At 39.9% G+C, this 5,780-nt stretch overlaps 1 non-coding gene across 1 annotated transcript; it reads right to left on the reverse strand.

The window, feature by feature from the left end:
- Positions 1 to 887: 887 nt before the first annotated feature.
- TRNAP-AGG (transfer RNA proline (anticodon AGG)) lies at positions 888 to 960 on the reverse strand. The gene has a single exon. It is a non-coding gene; the product is annotated as a tRNA-Pro (tRNA).
- Between the last annotated feature and the right edge of the window lie 4,820 nt (positions 961 to 5,780).

Genomic DNA, 5,780 nt, shown 5'->3' on the forward strand with positions numbered 1-5,780 from the left:
TCTCTGACGAAGAGGCGTGATCTGTTTAAAAGTTGCCGCAGAGGCCTTCTGATCTCCACATCATACCTAGCCAGCTGAACTGAGTCTGTCTTCTCCCGTCAGTGCAGCAGTAACTTTAGCAGCATCCGACTAATTGTACAGACCTTGTAATTGCCACATCCTCTATGTATCTCAGATTCTAGACCTATCAATCACCTAGTGCATCCCCTTTCACCTGACAGCAGCTGGGCACATGCTTTCCCAGCCGTCCTTCCTAAATTAGGGGCAGACTCCAGCCTGCAGGAGCACGCCCCGCCTCACGTGGGATACTCTCAGTCCCCATCACCTCTCATGATGTGGACTCCCCAGCTTCTGCCATTGGAATTCTGCCACTTTGTGCTTCTAACCCTTCTCTTGTCATTGCAATGTTTATCTTGTTTTTGAAGATTACTATATATTTTACAATTTTTTGAATTATATTTTACCTATTATAATGGCATGTGTTTGAAGCAGGGCAGGTTCCAAACAGGAATTCACAACCCAATCCTGAGTGGAGTCCCGGCCAGTCTTTTTTTGTTTTTTTTACATAAGAGAAAAGCACCACATTTTATGCAACATGTACCAGGTCATGAGTTAGGAAGTTTGAGGCCAGTCAGTCTATGCAGATTGACTCCAGACATAGGGCATCTAGGCAGCCTTCCCTCTGTCGACCTAACAGTCATGTCACTTCCAGGCCAGTTGTCCAGACGATCCTTTTTCATGTTGACATTTCTTAATAGTTCCTGTCTCTAAGTATGGAAGTTGTTTTTTGGTTTTTGGTTTTTTAAAAATTTATTTTATTTATTTTTTAATCAGTCTTTTTTTTGGGGGGGGCAGAGGTAATTAGGTTTTAATTTAATTTTTTTTAATGGAAGTACTGGGGCTTGAGCCCAGGACCTCATGCATCCTAAGCATGTGCTCTACCACTAAGCTATACCCTCCTCCCTTGTTTTTGTTTGCTTGCTTTTGTATGTAAGGTTTTTTAAAAAATATTTTTATTGAAGTATAATCAGTTTATAATCTTGTGTCAATTTCTGGTGTAACAGCACAATACTTCAGTCATATAGGAACATACATACATTCATCTTCATATTCTTCTTCACCATAAATTACTACAAGATATTGAATATAGTTCCCTGTGCTATATGGAATGAACTTGTTGTTTATCTATTTTATATGTATTAGTTAGTATCTGCAAATCTCGAACTCCCAATTTATCCCTTCCTACCTCCTTCCCCACCTCGTAACCATAAGTTGCTTTCTATGTCTGTGAGTCTGTTTCTGTTTTGTAAATAAGTTCGTTTGTCTTTTTTTTTAGATGCTACATATAAGAGATATATATGGTATTTTTCTTTCTCTTTCAGGCTTACTTCACTTAGAATGACATTCTCCAGGTCTATCCATGTTGCTACAAATGGCATTATTTTATTATTTTTTATGGCTGAGTAGTATTCCATTGTATAAATATACCACAGCTTCCTTATCCAGTCATCTGTCTTTGGACATTTAGGCTGTTTCTATGTCTTGGCTATTGTAAATAGTGCTGCTATGAACATTGGGATGCATGTGTCTTTTTGAATTAAGGTTCCTTCTGGATATATGTCCAAGAGTGGGATTGCTGGGTTACATGGTAAGTCTATTCCCAGTCTTTTGAGGAATCTTCATACTGTTTTCCACAATTACTGCATCAAACTGCATTCCCTCCAGCAGTGTAGAAGGGTTCCCTTTTCTCCACAGCCTCTCCAGTGTTGATTATTTATGGACTTTCGAATGATAGCCATTCTAACTGGTGTGAGGAGATACCTCATTGTAGTTTTGATTTGCATTTCTCTGATAATTAGTGCTATTAACCATTTTTTCATGTGCCTATTGGCCATTTATATGTCTTCACTGGAGAATTGCTTGTTTAGGTCTTCTGCCCATTTTTGGATTGGGTTGCTTGCTTTTTTTCTCATTAAGTTGTATGAGCTGTTTATATATTCTGGAGATTAAGCCCTTGTCAGTCTCATCTTTTGAAAATATTTTCTCCCATTCCATAGGTTGTCTTTTTGTTTTATTTATGGTTTCCTTTGCTGTGCAAAAGCTTGCAAGTTTAATTAGGTCCCATTTGTTTACTCTTGCTTTTATTTCTATTGCTTGGGTAGCTTGCCCTAGGAGAACATTGCTGAGATTTATGTAGGATAATGTTTTGCCTGTGTTTCCTTCTAAGAGGTTTATAGTGCCTTGTCTTGTGTTTAAGTTTTTAAGCCATTTTGAATTTATTTTTGTGTATGGTGTGAGGGAGTATTCTAACTTCATTGATTTACATGAAGCTGTCCAGTTTTCCCAACACCATTTGCTGAAGAGACTGTCTTTGTTCCATTGTATGTTCTTGCCCCCTTTGTCAAAGATTAATTGACCAAAAGTTTTTGGCTTTATTTCTGGGCTCTCTATTCTGTTTCATTGATCCATATGTCTGTTTTTGTGCCAATATCATGCTGTTTTGATTACTGTAGCTCTGTAGTATTGTCTCAAGTCTGGGAGAGTTAGTCCTCCTGCTTCATTCTTGTTCTTCAGTAAGGCTTTGGCAATTCTGGGTCTTTTGTGATTCCATATAAATTTTAGGATTATTTGTTCTAATTCTGTGAAAAATGTCCTGGGTAATTTGATAAGGATTACATTAAATCTGTATATTGCTTTGGGTAGTATGGCCATTTTAACAATATTAATTCTTCCAACCCAAGAACATGGGTTCTTTAAGTCATCTTTAATTTCCTTAGTCAATGTTTTGTAGTTCTCTGCATGTAAGTCTTTCACTTCCTTGGTCAGATTTATTCCTAAGTACTTTATTTTTTAGACGCAATTTTAAAAAGGGATTATTTCTTTACTTTCCTTTTCTGATATTTCATTGTTAGTGTAAAGAAATGCCACCGATTTCTGTATGTTAATATTGTATCCTGCTACCTTGCCAAATTCTTTTATCAGCTCTAGTGGTTTTCGTGTGGAGCCTTTAGGATTTTCTATATGTAGTATCATGTAACCCACATATAATGACAATATTACCTCTTCTCTTTTATTTCTTTTTCTTGTCTAATTGCTATGGCTAGGGCTTTCAATACTATATTGAATAGAAGTGGTGAGAGTGGCCATCCTTATCTTGTTTCAGATTTTAGCAGACAGGATTTCAGCTTTTCAATGTTGAGTATTATGCTGGTTGTAGGTTTGTCATAAATAGCTTTTATTATATTGAGATATGTTTGTATACTCCCTTTGCTAAGAGTTTTTATCATAAATGGGTGTTGAATTTTATCGAAGGCTTTTTCTGCATCTATTGACATGATCATGTGATTTTTGTCCTTTCTCTTGTTGATGTGGTGTATAACATTGATTGATTTGGGTATGTTAAACCATCCTTGTGTCCTTGGGGTGAATCCAACTTGACCATGGTGTATGATCTTTTTAATGTGCTGTTGGATTCTGTTTGTTAGTGTTTCGTTGAGGATTTTTGCATCTATGTTCATTGATATTGGCCTATATCTTTCTTTTTTGGTAGTGTCTTTGTCTGGCTTTGATATCAGGGTGATGGTGGCTTCATAGAATGAATTTGGGTATATTCCTTCCTCTTCAATCTTTTGAAAGAGTTTGAGAAGGATCAGTGTGAGCTCTTATTTGTATGTTTGCTAGAATTCCCCAGTGAAGCCATCTGGTCCTGGACATTTTTTTCACAGGGAGTTTTTTTTTTTTATTGCTGATTCTGTTTCACTTCTAGTGATTGGTCTGTTCAAATGATCTATTTCTTCTTAATTCAGTTTTGATGGACTGTATGTTTCTAGAAACTTGTCCATTGCTTCTAAGTTGTCCACCTTATTGCTATATAGTTGTTCATAGTTTTCTCTTATGATTTTTTGTATTTGTGTTCTATGTAAGTTTTAATCATACCTTTTTGCTATGTGGCTTTGTCGTTATGGGATGGTTATTTTATTTTTAATAATATATTTATTATTATATATTTTTTGAGAGCTTACTATGTGTCAAACACCATGCTATGCATTTTACAAATATTATTTCATGTAATCCTTATCCCATATAATCTTCCAGGTGAAGAAATGGAGACAGAAGGTAAGCCAGGACCTGACAGACACTGAATGAAGAGCAAGGTTAACCCTGGACCCTGAGGCTCCAAGTCTGGTGTTCTTCTGGCTGTTACTGTCCCCTCTTCATTCACTCACCCACTCCCTCCAATATCCAGGGTGTGCTCAGCTCTGTGCCTGGTATTTCAGGTGTGTTGGTGCTGTTTCATTGGCAGGATAGTGGAGACCTGGAATCTGTGAGAATGCCTGGGCAGAGCCTGGGTTCTATAAGTTGGTGGAGGGGTCGGGAGATGACTTTCATCCTATGGACACTTGTGCAAATTAATTTAATGCCTCTTAAGCCCATAGCAGGCTTTGGTGGAGCTCAGTACAGTGTTTGCATTGAATCATAATGAGATCTGTATTTGATTTTCAGCAAATATTGACTGAGGTCCCACAGAGGGCTGTCAGAGAAAAATGAGAGGGGGCTACCTCACTAATAATGGGATTTGTATACATAATTGCTCAAGTGAAGGTTTACCTGGAGCTGTTGCCGATGGAGCACTTGGTACAGTGGTGGGACTTCTTACCCTTGGAGGGGAGATCTTTCCCGGCAATGTTTTGGCAAGTGAGTGCTTGCCAAGCATCTCACTTTGTTACCTGGGAGTGGTGGAGCAGACTGGAAGCATCTCCATTTTGCAGAGAAGGAAACCAAAGCTCAGATGTGATACAACCTTTACCCAAAGTCACAGAGCCAGAGGTGCCAGGCCAGTGTTTGCCAACATGTCACTGGTCTCTTGGTCGATGACTTCTGACTGGCCTGGGAAAATAAGCTTAAATAGAAGGGGGTTTTCAACCTGGGGGCCAGCCTGTCTTCAGGGTCGGGACAGAACTCTGGGGGTGGGCCAGGGCCATGTGGGGCTGCCACTAAAAACTTGGAACCTCCAGACTTGTGTCGGGAGTGAGGATGAGGGGGGCTGTCAGGGCTCAGTATGTTGACCAGTGGGCTTCCGGGGAGGACTGGACATGCAATTCCATCTCTGGCTTCTAAAGTAGATGTAGGGCGGAAGGAGGTTTTGAGGTTAACTAAAGTGTGGTCTTTATAATCCAGTAAAGAGAGGAAAGAAGTTCCCTCCACTGGTTGGACACTTTCCCTTTGGGCAGGTAGAAGAGATGGAGCTTTTGCTGATGTCCAGGTACCCATGTCTCAGCAGGTCAGGATAGCCCTGGAGACCCAGAGACCCCAGCTCCACTCACCAGCCAGGTGTAGGAAGGCCTGGGCCGAGACTTGACCACTTCAGGGCCAAGCCTAATAAAGCCGACATGCTGCAGAGACATGGCATAGCCAGGCAGTGGGCTGAGTGAATCTGAAAATCAGGCTGGCCCGGGTATAAACCTACTTCTGCCACTGATGAGCTCTGTGACTTTGGGCAAGTTCCTTAACCTCTCTGAGTCTCAATCTCTTCAGTTATAAAAGGAGCCAATAATAGTCATGGTCTCATGGTGTAACTGCAAAGATAACCAAAATAATAAATGTGAAATTCTAAGCCTCGAATCCAATCCAGTGGCCAATAAACAGCAGTGGTTGGTATTGTTACGTTCACTCAGTGACTCCTCTAAGGTTTTAATATCATGGCAGACTATCACATCTTCCCTCTTGCTTGCCCAAAGGAGGGACCTTGTCTCTCTGTGAATTCTGCCATGTCCTTCCTG

The sequence above is a fragment of the Vicugna pacos genome, chromosome 9 (genome assembly GCF_048564905.1).
Source record: "Vicugna pacos chromosome 9, VicPac4, whole genome shotgun sequence".
Lineage (NCBI taxonomy): Eukaryota > Metazoa > Chordata > Mammalia > Artiodactyla > Camelidae > Vicugna > Vicugna pacos.